The sequence below is a fragment of the Tamandua tetradactyla genome, chromosome 6 (assembly GCF_023851605.1).
Source record: "Tamandua tetradactyla isolate mTamTet1 chromosome 6, mTamTet1.pri, whole genome shotgun sequence".
Lineage (NCBI taxonomy): Eukaryota > Metazoa > Chordata > Mammalia > Pilosa > Myrmecophagidae > Tamandua > Tamandua tetradactyla.
In genome coordinates, this window is record NC_135332.1 from 168,734,769 (window position 1) to 168,753,027 (window position 18,259).

Below are 18,259 nucleotides of genomic sequence, written 5' to 3' on the forward strand. Positions count from 1 at the left end.
CGAGTCCTACCGAATCCAACTCTGACGTTTCCCTCAAATCCTTCTATTGCTCGGGGTCTCCACCACCTCCAACATCAAGTCGGCCATTTTCCTCTCCAGTCTCAACATCTGCCTCCTAATTGGTCCCGTTGTCCCTGGCCCAAACACCAACCCTTTCCCTCCTCCCATCTCACTGCTCTTTCTACCTGTGTCCTTCCCTGTCCCATCTGCAGGCAGCTCCTTCCACCATTTAGCTTTCAGTTAAGGTTGATCTTTTCCTCACTGCTCCTAGGGATTGAATGTCCCTCCAAAAATAAATGCTGAAGTTCCAGCCCCCAGTACTTCAGAATGTGAGCTTAGTTGAAAATAGGGTCATTACAGATGGAATCAGGGAGGTTAAAATGAGCTCCAACTGGAGCAAGGTGGGCCTTTAATCCAATCTGACTGGTGTCTTTTCGTGAAGAAAAAGCCCGGGCACAGGAGGAGCAGAGGGGAGGATGGCCTTGGATTGTTGGCCGTGCCGCCAGGACCTCATAGGCGGCACGGCCCTGCCGACACCCTGACTCGGCACTTCTGGCCTCCAGAACTGTGGGACAATAAATTTCTGTTGTTTTAAGCCACTCAGTTTGCAGTGTTTTGTCATGGCAGCCCTGGGACAGGAGGACAACCCCTGTCTTTATTTTCAAAAATGCTCACCATAATTTGTTAAGATTTTTGTGGGATTATGCATTTAACCCCATGAACTCCCTGAGGAAAGCCTCTGTCTTGAGGGTTTAGCGCCATTCCCTGCTTACTAGCTCTAATTAGCGCTGTGATTTAGAGAAGTTATTCAACCTCTCTCTGAGGTCAACCTTTTAACTGTAAAATGGGATTATTGATTGCTATTTTACAGGTTATTTTGAGAGTTAAGTTTGTTTGCAAAGTGCCTAGAATACTGCTTGGCTCACAGCAGGCATTTAATGCCAGTTCCCTTCTTTTTCTATCTGGGGAAGTATATTAGGACCCTTGCTCGTAAGTGACAGAAACTGAATTTGAACAAGCGACAACGGAAAAGGGAAGCTATCAGCTGGTGTTTCTAAACTACAGGAAAGGCTGGGCAGAAGCTGAAACCAGGGACTCAAATGACCAAAACTATGCATTTCTTTCTCCCTCTCATTCTCCCCATTTGCAGTGCGTGCGTGTATGTGTGTGTGTGTATCTTATCTCTACCTTTCCGTACATGTTGCTTTTATTCTCTGAACTACTGTCTTCCTGAGGCAAGAAGCTTGGCTCTCAGCAGCATCAAAGCTCCCATCATAGCTGCACCTCCAACAAGGAAATGGGGCTTTCTCTCAGCTAGAGAAACCCCAAGGCAGAACTCTGATTGTCCTGACTTGTGTCACCCCCTGGGATCAGGGAGGTAGAGACATACAATTCCTATTCAGACTGGGAGCTGGGGGACAATGCCCCATAAAAGTGGGGTGCATTTCCAAAAGGAGAACAGTACCAGGCAGACACAATCATGGATGCCAACATGGGGAATGGCCTATGGTACAAAGCAGTGCAAGCCATGACACTGTGATAGTGACAGCAGCTGCCTCTAAGTGATTTATGTGTCCTTGTTCCTGGTTAAATGTCTGGCATCTTGAAACAGAGACAATGACTTAATTAAGGTCATTTCCCCTACACTTAGTATAGAGTCAGGTGCACACGAGGTAATGAAGAAGCATTTGTTGCCTGAATCAATAAATGAACAACTATAAGCACCAAAGCCTTCTTTTATTCCTGCTGGTGAGTCTCTTTCCAACAACAAACTGTCACTGTCATCCTGGTCATCGGAAACAGTTACCTCATGGCCTTCAAAGAGTCTCCAAGAAATTTGGCTTCTCTCTCATTAGTTATTTACGTCTTAGCATGCTCTTTGAGACTTGCCCACTCTCCTTTGCCTCGCTTGGCTTCTTCCATGGCTTTCCAGGTCCCTATTTATAAATTTCACTTGAGCCCAGATCTTTGGGCTACTTTTCTCCTCCCTTCCTTCCTCCTAGAGGCAGACCACTTTGGTTGACCTGGAATTGCTTTCAGAGGGGGTAAAGCTGTTCATATAAATGTATTATGGTTGCCACCAGCTCCCGACCAAGGAAGCTGCAGCCTTTCTCGACTGTCTATGTAGCTGCTGCCTCAAGGACAGAAGGGTCACTTAGCAGCTTCCACATCTAATGCAGGGAAAAGTCAAGACCTGAAGGAAGTGACTGGGTCAGGGTTCCAGAGTCACAGACTAATGCAGTCCTGGGCCTTGTGAGCTCCAAATCCCTGGGCTTTGGCTAAACCTTGGAGACCTTTCCTCAGACCCCAGGCCCTCTGCAAAGTACTGGGACCCCGCAATGACTCAGACCACTTCCTGCCCTGGAGAATCTCTCCTCCACCGCATGTGCTAAGAAGAGAATCCATTACGCACAATGGAGTGAGACTTCCCAAGGTCTCAGGCTGTGAGCTGTGCAGCATTCAAGACGTTAGAATGCCGAAACTGGTCTTTGTACCTGGAAAAACCTTGGTTTGACTCGAGAAAAATTTCCAGGGCTCACTGACCAAGTACCGGCTCATAGAAACAACTAAATACAAATCCTTTAAAATCACTTATTGTCAGAAGAAGCATAAGAGCTGGAGGAAACTTAAAGATGATCTGGTCAGAAACCCATAGTTCCCAAGGGAGTTCCCAGATCTACAACTATGTAATTAAATCACTGACCTGGTATCCACACTGGTCCTGGAGCTGTCATCTCAATGCAGATGTCATCTCTTTTTTCTGTTGGAAAAAAAAGGAAAGAAATTGAATATATTTGGCCCTGTGCTACAACTACCATTATCAAAATTATCCAATACTCCCAATAATAAAAATGGGTGTTTTTATTCCAGTTTACAGACGAGGAAATGAAGCACAGAGAGGTTAAGTGACACATTCAAGGTCACACAGCCCATAAATCACACAGCTGATTGGGAACCTAAACTCAGCCTTTGTTCTTCTCCCTCTAATGAGGCTGGAAATGTGTTGAGTTAACATTACTGAAATGGTGACAGAAAACCTGGGTTCTAATCTTAAATCTACCATTCACAAGTCATGTGAACTGGGACAGGTGTTTTGTTTCCCCTGGGGCCAAAAACAAAGAGGGTCAAACTGGGGCAGTTTTATAGGTTGAGTTGTGTCCCCCCAAAAGATATGTTCATGTCCCTTGGACCCATAAATGTGACCTTATTTGGAAATCGGGTCTTTGAAGATGTGATTGGTTAAAATGAGGAGATACTGGAAGTAGGGTGGGCCCTTAATCCACTCTACTGGTGTCCTTATAATCAGGGGCAAAGACGCAGAGGGAAGATGGCCAGGTGGAAGCAGGGCAGACATCAGAGCTATGCTGCCAGAAGCCAAGGAACACCAAGGATTGTCAGCCACCAACAGAAGCCAGGAGAGAGGCATGGAACAGATTCTTCCCTACAGACTGCCGAGGGAGCAGAGCCCTGGTGACTCTTGGGTTTAGACTTGCAGCCTCCAGCACTGCGAAAGAATAAGTTTCTGTTGCTTTAAGCCATCAAGTTCATGGCACTTTGTTAAGGCAGCCCTAGTGCTCTAAGACAGGACGGTCACTACATGGCCCACAAGCAGTCCCGCCCCAGCCTACACACCAGGCAGACGTGACTATGAGTGGAGACCACCCTTTCCCCTGAGCTCAAAGTGGGCTTCTGCTGCAGAGCTTCAGGCAGCACGCCCAGTTGCAGCAGGTGGCATGAATTACAACCAATTTCCCACCCCTTGAGTTTGCACCCCTCAGCTCCATTCCAAATCTAGTTGGCCTGTGCAAATTCTGGCCATGGATTTTGGTATTTCTCTATAGTGCTGGAAGAAAAATGGGAACAGCTTATCTGTGATTCCGCAGAACACAATCCTGCTTGCTGCAGAGTCCCTGTCCTCTTGGCTGATCACGAGGTGGGGGGGGGGGGGCTCTGCCACAAATGAGAAGGGGCCTGAACTCCCTTCCCTTTTCTTCCCTAACCCTGCCCCACCAGATGGAGACCTTCCCTCACCCGACATAGACTGGTGTACCATGGGTCCTCTCATGAAATGACTCTCTATTGCTGCAGCGGCTTAATTTCCACACTCAGGCAGCTGAAGGGGTCTATGGGAAAGCAACCCAGTCCTCACGCCCTGCTGGGCTCACAGGCCGCAGGAAGGGGTGCGCGGTCAGAGCTAGGTGCAGAGAATAGGTCCAGAGACACAAACTGCGCCAGGCCAGGAGCTGGGAGCAGAAAACCAGACCCACCCTGGACTCAGACCCTGGGCAGATGGGCTGCGGGGAAGTGCGGATCAGGGGCGCTGGGTCCCCAGCCCCTCCCAGCGTGTCAGGCTGCTGATGTCCAAAAGTCAGCATGACCCAGCCCTGCCCATAGCGGGCACATGTCACTGTGTCTTGCCAACAGCCACCATGGAAAAAGGAAAAAAAAAAGTGGCCAATTCTTCAAGGGGCCTATTTGAGTCCAGTGCCAACCCTCTCAGATGGCAAGTGCCCGCAGCCCTTGCTCTGCCCCAGGGTGCGGTAGCCCAGCTCGGAAGAAAGCCTGGCTCCAAGGGCGACATGCCACGGGGGCAGGAGGGCCAGGAGGACCCTCTCTTCAAGGGGCCCCGGGACCCCCACCCCGCCTCGCTTCAGACAGGGCTCCGTATCAGGGGCTGCTTCCCAGCCGGGTTTAGAGGCTGTGTTAGGGTACTCTAGAGAAGCAGAACCAACAGAAGAGATCTGTAAATATGAGATTTATAAAGGTGTGTCACACAGCCGTGGGAATGCAAGAGTCCAAAATGCACAGGGCAGGCTGTGAAGCTGGCGGCTCCAATGAGGGGTCTGGACAAACTCCACAGGAGAGGCTCTCTGGCTGAAGAAGCAGTGAAAATTGCCTCTTCTCCCTTAAAAGTGTTCAACAGCCTGGATCAAATGCAGCTGATTGGATTTACCTCATTTATAGGAGCTGTGCCCTTAGTTATAACAGATGTAATCAGCCACAGCTGCAGTCAGCTGACTGATGATTTAATACACCGGCCTTCTGGTTTATCAGTCGGCCAGGAAATATCCTTGCAGCAACAGTGAGGCCAGCGCTTGCCTGAGCAGACAGCTGGCAACCATCACCTGGTCAAGTTGACAGCCCAACTATCCCAGGAGTTGAGACCCTGGAGATCCAGTAGGTGACTCAGAGGGAAAACAAACACTTTCTCCAAGAGAGGGAAAGTCACCAGAGGGATCCAGCTCAGTCCTTCCCACTTCTCTACTCAGGAATTCTTGAAATGTGCTTCCCCGGTCAGTATTTGTTTTCCCATTCTGTCACCTGACTGAAGTTAACTCAATATACTACCATTCTTTTAAGAGTCAACACAGCTTAATGAGAAGAGCAGAGTTTTGGAATTTGTTGGAAATGCAAATCTTCAGCCCCTACCCCAGACCTAGTGAATTGGAGACTGTGGGGTGGGGCCCAGCAATCTGTTTAAGCCAGCCTCCCAGCTCCTCAGCCCCCAGCCCCCAGCCCCCCAGCCTTCTGGCCTCTAGGCAACCCAGCCCCCTCCATCCCCCCAACCCCCAGGCCTCCCAGCCCCTGGGGCCCCCAACCCCCCAGTCTCCCAGCTGATTCAGACACCCCCTGGAGGTGGGGAACCACCGATCGAGTTTAACAAGTCACCCCCCTGGGAGAGAGGGAACACGCCCCCATCCCTCCACCCAATCCCACTTGGCTATTGAAATTCCCAGGCAGTGAGCCAGTCCTGGCCCATCATGGGTGTCAAAGGGACTGACCCCTGACCTTGTCAGCCCTGGAATTGTGATGACAGGTCGTTGAGCCCGGGGCTTACTGATGACCTTAAATGCCATGCAAGACCAGTATTGAGAGAGGGACTGGAGGGGAATAATAAACCTCCACCTAATCTCCTTAATGTACTGCCCCTAGAAACTCATAATTATAGCTAATAATAGCTACCATTATCTCCGAGCTGAGCACTGTGGTAAGTACTTCATACATAACATCTCAGCAACTTTTGAAGGATGCAGCTTTATCATATGCAATTGTAACCAAGAAATTAGGATTTTTTTTCTGCTTTTCTTTTTTTTAACTTTTTTATAACATAACAGACAAAAACGAACATTCTTACTATATGATCATTCCATTCTTGGTATATAATCAATAACTCACAATATCATCACATAGTTGTATATTCATCACCATGATCATTTCTTAGAACATTTGCATCCATTCAGAAAAAGGAATAAAAAGAAAAAGAAAAAAACCTCATACCTACCATACCCCTTACCCCTCCCTCTTATTGACTGCTAATATTCGCATCTACCCAATATAGTTTAGGCTTTGTTTCCCCTGTTTTTTTCTATAACCCTTATCACTCTCTTTCATTGATCACTAGCATTTCAATCTACTAAATTTAACATTTGTTCCCCCTATTATTTATTTATTTTTAATCCCTAAACATACATGAAAGGATCATCAGACACAAGGTTTTCACAATCACACAGTCACATTGTGAAAGCTATATCATTATACAATTATCTTCAAGAAACATGGCTACTGGAACACAGCTCTACAGTTTCAGGCACTTCCCTCCAGCCTCTCCAACATATCTTAACTAAAAGGGTGATATCTATACAATGCGTAAAGAATACCCTCTAGGATAACCCCTTGACTCTGTTTGACATCTCTCAGCCATTGACATTTTAAGGAAATTAGGATTTAAAGGATGATTTTGATTGCTGAATCATTACATAGATATTCCTTTTTGCTTTTTTAGTATATTGGAGTAGACAGAGGGAAATATCTGAAATCCCTAAACTATAATTCAGCTTCCCTGATGTCTGAAATGAGTATAAAAGCCCTTATCTTGTGCCTCTGTGGTTGTAAGAACTGTTACCCCCTTATCTAGCTATTTTCTTGCAGGGCAAAGGCCCTTATGCTCATGGAGAATCTGAAGTCAGACATTAACTGGTTCCAGCCCCAGACATTTGCAAATCATTTTAGCTAGACTCTGCTAGTGAAAGATAACTTGTCTCCCTTTTGGCTTATGCCTTTAGTATTGAAATGATAGCTTGGCCTTCCCTCCTCTCCACTTATTTTCTCCTATTGAATTGCTAACATTGCCTCCTTTTCTGCTTAAAACTTGCTATTTGACATTGTAATGATGTCATCTCCTCTTGCTAAAATCCATAAAAACCTTGAACCCCCTAAACTCAGGGAGACAGATTTTGGGCCGCTAGGCCATCAGCTCTCCTACTACGTTCCTAGAAATAAACTCTTTCTCTCAGGAATTGTTATTGAGTGTGGGGGGCAAAAGAACCCATGGCCTTCATCCAGCAACACCCTTTACAAAAGAAGAAACTGAGGCTTGGCGAGTTTAGCTGTCTTGTTGGCAAATGCTCCACTCGCAGCAAATGTCAGAGTTGGGACCCAGTCCTAGGTCTGCCTGGCCCTCATCCCCCTCTCTTGACCATGGACTTGTCTTGTTCCACTAACTACCGTCCTCCCCACCCCTCAGCACTTCCCAAAAGTCTTCATTATCACCCTGAGATCCTCCCGCAGCCTCTGTCCTTTCCACGCTGCTCCCCCGGTTCTGTGGGGTGGCACCGCTGGGCTGCCTGGCCCGGGTCAGGTTCTGACCCCTCTGAGAACAGGGATGGAGCCGGGGTTTAACAAGCTTGTGCTGTGAAGGGCTCAGTACTTGGCACATAATAAGGACTGAATAAAGAGTAATTACGAAATTGCTGTTACCGGGCCTAACAGTAAGTGTGTGAGGAGGCAGGTCAGGCAGGTTCCTCAGCATTTTACAGTCAGAGAAATAAGGCTCAGGGAGGCCGAGTGGTTTAGCGGGGGATGGGGTGGGGGTGGGGTGGGGGGGGACGACCCTGCTGGGAGTGGGGGCCGGGCACCCTGCTGGGGGTCCTCCCCGCGCTCTGTCCCTGCTGCCTGGATCTTCTGAGGGCGCCCCTGCGCCGGGCCCAGCCCCTTGTCACTGCAGGACAGAGTCCCAGGACCAGTCCGCGGCTTTGCCCCACGCGGGCTCTGCCCTCAGTCGCGCCGACAGCATCCCGGGGTGCTGCGCCCATTCAGAGAGCCGGGGCGGGGGGCACCGAGGCACCGACCCCCCTTCCGTCTCCCATCGTCGCGGTACAACCCCGGAGAGGCAGGGTGAAACCGGGTACAACCCGGGAGAGGCAGGGTGAAACCGGGCTCCATCTCCTTCCCCCCGGGGGAAGCCGGGGCCCGGCACTGTCCCTGAGCCGCCCGTGGTCCCGCAGGGGTGACGAGACCCCCAGGCCGCACGCCGCTCCTCCCGGCCCCGTCTCTCCGGGGAGGCAGCCTGGGGCCCCCGCCCTGACCGCGGAGGGCAGGGTCGTCCCTGCACAGCCGGGGGCGGCTGTCTGTCCACCGTTGTGGGTTGGCTGTGGTCCCCAGAGGCGGGTGCTGGGCCAAGAGAGTAGCGTCTGCTACCCATCGGTGACAGCCAGTGTTTGTCTGGCTGCTCAGGAGCTGCCAAGGGTTGTTCTAGTTGCTTCCTAACAGAAAGGATTGTGAGACTGGGAGCTGGGAATCCAGGGCCAGGCAGCTTCGTGCGAATCCCAGCTCTCCTGTTTACTAACGTGGCACCTTTGGCCAAATTATTCAACCTCTTTGTGCCTCTTCGTCTGTGGAAATGGAAGTAACACCTTCATAAGGTTGTAGTAAGCATTGCATGGTTCTCATTTAATGCTGCAAAAACACTTGAAGTCGCTATGATTACCCCCTTCTCTTTTATTAGAGAAGTTGTAGGTTTACAGAAAAATCATGCAGAAAATACATAGTACCCATCTATGCTCCCTGTTATTAACGCCTTGCAAAAGTGTGGTACATTGTTATAAATGAAAGAATATTGCTACAATTTTACTATCAACTATAGTCCATGGTTTATTGGGGTTCCCTGTGTGTGTTGTAAGCTCCTATCTTGTTGCTGTTTTTTAAATTTCTATTCGGTAACATATATAACCTAAATTTTCCCCTTTTAACCATATTCAAATATATACTTCAGTGCTGTTAATTACATTCACAATGTTGTGCCATCACCAACATCCATTACCCAAACTTTCCCATCATCTGAGATAGAAACTCTGTTCAATTTAAGCATTAACTCCCCATTCCCTCCTTCCACCCTGGCCCCTGGTAACCTGTACTCTAGTTTCTGACTATGAATTCGCTTATTTGAACAATTTCATTTCTGTGAGATTATACAATATTTGTCCTCTGTGTTGGTTTATTTCATTCCACAGGATGTCTGCAAGGTTCATGCACATGTTGCATGCATCAGGATTTTAGCCTGTGAAGAAGCTGAGGCAGAGAGCTAAGAATCACCTTGTTCAAGGTCCCTGTGATGACAGTAATATAATGACATCTAACATTTATTAGACTCTTATTATATGTCAAGCAGAGCAAAATTGGGTAGCTGATACTATTGCTTTTGCTTTACAAACAGTGAAAACTGAGGCACAGAGAATAGATAATAGTTCATAAGGCTCACCAGTGACAGAGACACAGCATCAACCCAGGCAGAGGGCTCACACCTGAGTCCCCAACCCTAACTATGTCTACTTCCCAATGCTACCTGCTAATGAGCCACGGAGTTGACCATCTCAAAAGCTCTTTACCTTTAACAGATGTTTTTTTCACCCAAGGGAGAGTTACAAGATAAGTCGCAGAGCTCATTGACTGGAAAGTAGCTCTAACTTTGTAGGAACTGATTATCCAGTCAGAGCTGTCTTTCTCAGTGGGAGCGCTGTTGGCACTTGGGATGGGACAGTTCCTCGTTGCAGGGACTTTCTTGCACTTTCAGGGAGACTAGCCTCGCCACCCATGGATATGCCAACGGCTCCCCCAAGCCGCTGTATTCTACCCAAATGGCCTACACCACTTTCAAGTGTTTTCCAGCCAAAGGGTAGGATTCTGCCTTGGGTAAGCACTACTGATACAGAGGTGTGCCTACTTCCTTCTCCTCTGTTCACTAATCCAATTCTGCTAATATTTATCAAGCAATGTAAGGGAAGAAGACAGAGATCCCCAAACCCAAAGAGGTGGGAGAAATAAGACTCAAATCCAAGACAGCCAAGAGGATGAGACTGAGCACCATAGAACACAATTGGAGTGGTAGCAACAGGCATTAGGAGCCCTGCGGGAGGAGGGAGAGGCCCAGCCCGCGTGTGTGTTCACGAACTGCACTATGGCAATTCTCCTCACTGGATGGAGGGACCTGGGAAAGAGAAGATGATACTTAAATCAGGCCACTTCCCTCCCCCTCTGCCATCCTGATGGTAAGAGAAGCCTAGGGCAAGGGCAGGGAGTAGTGGAGAGACCCCATGGGTGGAAGTTAGGGCACTGAGAAGCTGTGTCACTTCAACAAAGTGATTGACCCTTTGTTATGGGTTGAATTGTGCCCCCCAAAAAGATGCATTCAACTCCTAACCCTTGGTCCCATAGATGTGATCTTATTTGGAAATAGGGTCTTTGAAGTCAAATTGGATTAGGGCAGGCTCCAATCCACTGTGCCTGCTGTCCTTATAAGAGAGAAATCTGGATGCGCAGAGACACAAGAGAAGAAGGGCATGTGATGACGGGAACAGAAATTGGAGTGCTACAGCTGCAAGCCAAGAAATGCCAAGGAGTGTGGGCAAACCACCGGAGGCCAGAGGAGGCCGGCAGGACTCTCCCCTTCCGGCTTCCAAGGGAGCGTGGCCCTCCCAGCACCTTAACTTCTGCCTGACGGCCTCCAGACAGTGAGCTAATACACTTCTGCTGTTTCAAGTCACCAAATTTGTGGTAATTTGTTACATCAGCCTTAAACAACAAAGATGCTGTCCATCCCTTGATTTTCCCAGAGGCTTAATGGTGAATCCTTCCCACCCACTCTCCAGAGTTGCAAGGTTCAAGTGGCGACAGGAATCCGGGAGCACCTGCAACAGTAAATAGCACTGCTGTTTTTGCATCTAAAGTGAGCCTCTGGGCTCTGAGCGCTGCTTCCTTTAGAATAGCCATGGACACCCATAGAGGAATGAACCATTTGCTGGCACAGACTCAGGGACCCATTTGTCCCACTGCAGACACCAGGGGAGCACTGCCTTCCCAGGACAATCGCTGCCAAGTGCCTGGGGTGTCCAGAGGGCAGTAGAGGAGCCACATGGCCCAGCCACAAAGCAGGCGGTGAAACCAAACTCCCAGCCTTTGCCTGGCCTTTGTGCTCCGCATGTCCGCAGGTAGTGCTAAGGTCCTTCAAGGACTTTATGGTTCAAGGCACAGGCTTTAGAGTTCTACATTGTGTATTTGTTTAATTTTGAGAAAGGAAAGAGAGCACTACAGAGGCAAGCGTTTAGTATGTCTTCGATGCTGTGCTAAGTGCTTTACACACATTTATCTCCTTTAATCCTTACAGCACCTCATTATCATGCCTATCACTCCTACTTTACAAAGGAAGAAACCAAGGATTAAGGGATTAAACAATATGCCTAAAGTAATCCACCTAAAAGGCAGGTGTGGTAACAGAATAATACACACACACACCCCACACCCCGCCAAAGGTGCCCCAAGTCCCCAGAACCTATGAATATGTCACCTTCCACGGCAAATGGTGATTAAAGATGCAGATGGCATTAAAGTTGCTAATCAGCTCACCTTACACTAGGGAGATTATCTGGAATTATCTGGGTGGGCCTAATTTAATCTCAAGGGTTCTTAAAAGTACTTCTAGTTTTCTCTTCTTACCAGGGGTAGAGAAAAAAAGCATTTGCCAAATACACAACTGCTTATCACGGACAAGGGCAATGCTGATTTGCTGCAATAAGAAAAACACATCTGGATCAGTGATTGAATAGGAGTCTCCTCCTGATAAAGTTTTCTGATAAGTGATTGCTACTTTTCAACTTCCAAGTGTCTGGCTAGCCCTTCTAAACAGGTGTGTTAAATGTTAATATGACAGAAATAACCACCCATGTATATTTCAAGACTTTGGTAATGTCATTCTCTGCAATTTTGCAATACGTTATTGCTTTTGATTTACTATTCTGGCAAGGGAAAAGAGTTCCAGGAGCTTCCATTTTATCTTTCCTACAATAAAGCCTTCATTTCACAGGAGCCAGTGGGATTCTGGTAGTGACTGAGCCTATATATTCCAATTATGTACTAGGGAACTGGGGACAAAACTGCAGGATGAGCTCAAGGCTCCAGTGTGTCAATTCTCAGGCAGCTTATAGTCAGAATTGAATTGATTTCCTGGTACTACATATTAGTTATCTATTGCTGCCTATCAAATCACCAAAAACTTAGCAGCTAAAAACAACAAGCATCTATTATTTCCCAACGCCTGTGGGTCAGGGATCTGGGAGCAGCTAAGCTGGGTGGTTCCAATTTAGCGCCTCTCATGAGTCTTCAGCCAAGGTGTTAGCCAGGGCCACCGTCATTGCATAGCTGGACAGGGAAGGGTCCTTTTCCAAGCTCAAGCAAATGGTTGTTGGCAGGCTTGGCCCCTTACCACGTGGGCTTCTCCATCCCTCACAACATGGTATCCCCCAGGGTGAGCCAGAGGAATCCAGTGGAACTGCCCAAGATGGAAGCCCTGTCTTTCTGTAACCTATTCCTGGAAGGGACCTCCCATAACTTCTGCCATGTTCTGTTGTTTCAAAGTGAGTCATTATGTCCAGCCCACATTCATGGAGAGGAGATACATACATTGTTTTGGTTTTGTTTTCCCAGTTTTACAAATCAAATAGGACCTTAGTGATCTGCTTGTTTATTTTGGCCCTAGGGACTGTGATCAATTCACCACCACTGAACGTCAGACCACTTGGGGACCCACCTCTGCAAGGCAGCTGAGTACCGTGGCCACACCTCTCACCTCTGGTGGTTAAGTGCTCTTACGTGGCCACTGCTGTCCCTAAATCCTTGCTGAAATCAAGATATTCATCCATGCAGTGTCTTCAAAAGTAGCCACTAAACCATTTTTCAAAGATACTGGTTCTTTCTTCATCAAAGTATCACTCAATGCTTGGTGAAAGAGATTTCCTTTTGGTACTCTCACAAATATGGTTAGGTAGTTTATTTATAATAACTACACACCAACATTTTTCTATGTTTATGATTTTAGTTTCTTTCTCTAAATTACACCAAGGGAACTCTGGCATCTTAACTTCATTTTGAGACCAGGTTTGTCAGACAATTAACCAACGAATAGAATCACTCAAAGATACTCAAACTGGCACATTTAATTGAGAGTTTCTGACCAATGCTTCCTTCTTTCTGCCTTGGGACCTAACAAGTGATCTCCGAATGCTACAGAGTTTTTCTCAAGTGGAATATAAGTGGTGGTTTCCCACATGTAAGTAGAAGAGCTGGGCTCAGAAGCTAAATTCTTCTCTGACTTTCCAAGCTCAGGATTTCTGACTCTTCCATTGCCATATGCCACTGGGTCCTCCAGGAAACAAAGAACAGGAAAAGGAAGAGCAATGGAATCCACGGACTAGGGTTGCAGCCTCAGCTCTGCCTGCAAAGGCCTTGGATTACTCAACCTCTTCAGGCCTCCATACCCTTGACTGTCCTACAAGAAGTTTGAATTAGATTATTTCAATGGTCCCCTCCTCCCTTACAATGCAGACCTCTAGCTAATTCTCCTGGGCTTCAAGTCTTGAAACCCAAACTGTTTTCCTTTTATCTTCTGGTTGTTTGGAATCTAATGATTCTTTTCCAGGCCCAGAATCTTTGCTAATGAGTCATGGCCCCTTTACATTACATGAGTATGGTTGTCTAGTGTATTTAAGCACAAATATTCACACAGATCCCTAGGATACACTTCACTGCATATCATACAAACTATGGGTGTCCGTCTTTACTCCAGAGACCTTTGCTTATACCAAAGCATTCAAGGTTTGACCTGCACCTAGATTATATTCATTTACTCCAAATTTGTTTCACCCAATGGTTGATACATCAGTTGAACAACTGACCTTTTCAAGGGCACTTACCACATATTTTTCACCTCTCTTTTCCCTCACCAGACCTAGTTACATCAACAGTCCAGAAAAGTCCTCTGCAATGAATACTATGCTGATGAATTTTGATGAAAGAAGTCAAGAAGCATTTTTAAAAATCTCATTTTAAGAAAGAAAATTGGCATTGGTCATACTCTCCATTATGTGCATCATCAGCTAAGCCTCTTTGTTTTCCTGCCCTCATTTTTAAAATAGCATCTGCTGTCTTGAGATGGCTTATATTTTTGAACTGACACTGTTGCTCGAGCTACGGCCAGACCCTTCCCTGGGTGCAGACTCAGCGCAGGAAGGCGAAGTGTGATGGCCTCGTGTCTGCCTGGCACAGCTGCTGGTTTGCGGCCAAGTCCATCACACTGATTAATGAGCATAGCCACAATCACTGTGGTCCCTGAAGTTCTCTGTGCAGCCTCTGGACCCAGGCAAATCCAAATCCCGATTCCCCCATTTTCCTAAGGGGTTGCAGAACACTGGGGAAAAGACACGAACAAACAGCAAGGGAAAACCTTCCTTTGTCCAGAGACTTGCTGTTTTGCGTTCTGGACGTATTTGCTTGATCAATATCTGGGTAGAGCTATGGAACTTAAATGAGGTTACTGATTGGTTTATTGTCAATCAAAACAGCAGTTTCCAAGTGAGGTTAAGAATTTGGACTCTTTTCTGCCAAGGAGGGCCAGTGTTTGGTTTCTCGGACATAAAGGCTGTTCTGGATCAGAAAATGCCAACACCTAAGCTCCTGCTAGCACTGAACCGAATTCTCATTGTTTCCCTAGTAGAATTTTTTTCTCTGTGCATGTATATCTCAGTTAATACTTCTTATTTATTAAGTCCCTACAACATTGCAGTCTTTTTTATTAGAGAAGTTATAGGTTTATAGAAAAGTCATGCAGAAAATAGTTTTTCTATAAACATACCTCATATGGGCAGTTTCCCCTATTATTAACATTTTGAGTTAGTGTGGTACTTCCGTTACAATTGATGATAATGATAATAGTATAATAGTTAATAAGTAGTCCATAGTTTCTACTAGGGTTCATTGTTTGTATTGCATGGTTAATGTGTTTTTTTAAAATGTTAATTCTGGCAACATATATACAAACTAAAATTTCCCATTTTAACCTTCCTCAAATATACAACTCAGTGGTGTTAATTACGTTCATAAGGTTTTGTTAATATCCCCGCAATCCATAACCAAAACCTTCCTACAGGAAATTTTTGTAATTGGGATATTTTCTGTTTGGGCCATTCAGGAAATCCCAGATTCAAAGCTGAAAATAGCTGAAAGAGTCCTACAATCAAATGTTAAAATATTCTAAAAGGACATCCAAGCCATCACCCAGTCCTGGGTCACTTCAACCTGCAGAACAAATCCTGAATCCTCTCTCTTCTCCCCATTTCCAGCACTGCCATCCAGTGCAGGCCAGCACCACCTCTCACCTGGACCCCTGCAATAGCCTCCTAGGGGTGTTTCCTTCAGCCTCACCACTGGCTTTGACAGATGGAAACCAAATTGCTTCGCTGCTTTGCTTAACCCTCAAGTGCATTCCCACCACATTTTAAATAAAATCTTATCTTGCGTGGCTTACAAAATCCTACAGGCGTGGCCTTTGCCTCCCTGTCTGACCTCATCTATTCCCAATTTCCTCCTTGCCCACTCTGCCTCGGACCTACTGGCCTTCCTACCATACCTAGGACATGGCAAATGTGTTCCTACCCAACAGCCTTTGCACTTGCTCTTCCCTCGGCCTGAAACATGCTTGTCCTTGCTCTAGCAATGGCTGGCTCCTTCTCACCCTTTAGACCTCAGCTTCTGTGTCATCCTCTTGGACAGGCTTCCCTGGCTCCTCCATGCTCATTATATCACCTGGTTTTATGCCCTTTACAGAACTTACCACCACTGGAAATTATTGTGTTGATTTTTGTTTCTTTTTTTAAAAAATCTCTTTCCTCTAGAATGTGGGCTATTTGCCCTTTTGGGTCCTGACCTTTCTCTGGAGCCTAGATCTGTACACATCTGTAAATTTGTATTGAATAAAAGAGTGAACTGTGTACAATACACAATAGGAACACAAGGAAGTTTCTGTTAAATCTACTTGTGGTGTGGTAAGGCTTCTTGGAGGAGGTGACCTTTGACTTGAGTCGTGAAGCTTGAGAGGTTTCAGGTCAGATACACAGGTGGGAAAGGACATGGAATGGGGATCAGATGCATAACTACAACACCACAGAGTCTTATCACCCAGGCCTGCATAGAGCTCTAGGAGAGCACAGAATAGGGGATGCTTAAAGCAGAGTAGGGAGTTGGGGGAAGGCTGCAAAAAGCAAGTGACCCCTGAGCTGAGCCTTAAAGGCTGAAGAAGAGTTCACTAGGCAAAGTAAAGGAAGAGGCATTTCCAGCAGCACCAACATCCCAGACAAAGGCATGCAGCTGTGAATGAGAATGGTGGGAAGGAGGCTGCAGAGGGTCGCTGGAGGAGAATTGTCAAGGGCTAGGCTTGCTCTGCGGAGGATGTTGGGTTTTCTCCTGAGAAAAGCAGGCACTCACCAAAGCTTTATGCATGGCCAGATTTACATGCAAGAAAGTTTACTCTGACCATAACAGATGAGCTCCTCAGATTATCTATGATTGAAGGACCAGATATTTTAATTTCCAATCCACTGTGACAGACACTGTTGTAAAATACAGCAAAATGTCATGGTAAAGTCAAATTGCTATAAATATTTCTAAGTGCTTACTCTCAATTTCTACACTTACTTCCTCCAAGTCTGGTGACAAACATCTGTGAACCAGCTCCGATTTGTCAACCACGCTTTGAATTCTACCACACTAGATGCTGGGGAAGTCACCGACACACGCTTCAGCAGCCACCTCCCAGCCCTCGCCTGCATCCTGTTTCCTCTTCCATTGCGCAATGATGCTTCGGTCTGCTTCCATGCCACAACCGGGGGGAGATGTTAGGGCTAACGAAAAGGCCCTCGCAGACCATAAGCCCAGAAACTGGGACCAAGCAGCCCCGGAGGCTTTCGGAACAAGAATTCTCAGTGGCAGGGCCCCTCTCTCCAGGGAGAATTATAAACCACACTCAAACAGCATAGATTTGTCTCTCTTCTCCAACACGAAGTGGGGCATGCAAAGCTGCCATCTACTGACCCAGCCTGGGCAGCTCTGGGCCGCCCTAAGAGACTGGCCATGATGGGATCACTTCCTCATTCTTTGCGCCCTTTCTTTGCACCATGCAATCTGCTAACAGTTCCTGAGTTTCTTGAGCTTCTGTTCCCACAACACGCCGTGTAGCAGTTCACTCCACACTGGCTGAGGCTGAGGGTGGCTGAAGCCCAGGACCCTGGGGGAATAGGAATGTGGTGGGTCCATATTTGGCCTTGTTGTAAGTAAAAAAAGGGGCATCCAGGAGTGCAATATAAGTCCCTTGGGGAAGGGGGATTCTTTGCAGTAATCTGTTTACTGGAATACACTTGTGCTGGTCTGACTCTGTGGTGGCCCCAGAAAAGCCATGCCCTTTGATCCTCATTCAATATTGCTGGGTGGGAGCATTTTGATTGTTTCCATGAAGATGTGACCCACCCAATTGGGGGATGGTAACTTTTGATTAGATGATTTCCATGGAGGTGTGTCTCCACCCACTGAAGGTGGAGTTGCTTGCTGGAATCCTTTAAAAGAGGAAACATTTTGGAGAGAGTCCCTTTCTGGTAGAGCCATGTGAAAGCCAGCAGACGCCGCCATGTTCGCCATGTGCCCTTCCAGCTGAGAGAGAAACGTTGAACGTCGTTGGCCTTCTTGAACCAAGGTATCTTTCCCCGGATGCCTTAAATTCGACATTTCTATACACTTGTTTTAATTGGGACATTTTCTCAGCCTTAGAACTGTAAACTAGCAACTCATTAAATTCCCCTTGTTAAAAGCCATTCCGTTTCTGGTATACTGCATTCTGGCAACTAGCAAACTAGAATAACACTGTTTCCAGGACCACAGGGTAGGGTAAAGCTCAGTGTTGTCAAGACCATCTAGAAAGGTCCAAGCAAAAGGCAGCCCAGTGGGTAATCACATCACCAACTGTCCATTCTCTTCTGCCCCCTACAGACACCTACTTCCCCACCGCCCTTCTGCCACTGAGAGAATGGAGTCACGCACAGCGTCAATTAAGCTTTTTTTCATCTTTTTCTGTTACTGTTATGATACCTGGCACCATTTTTATTAG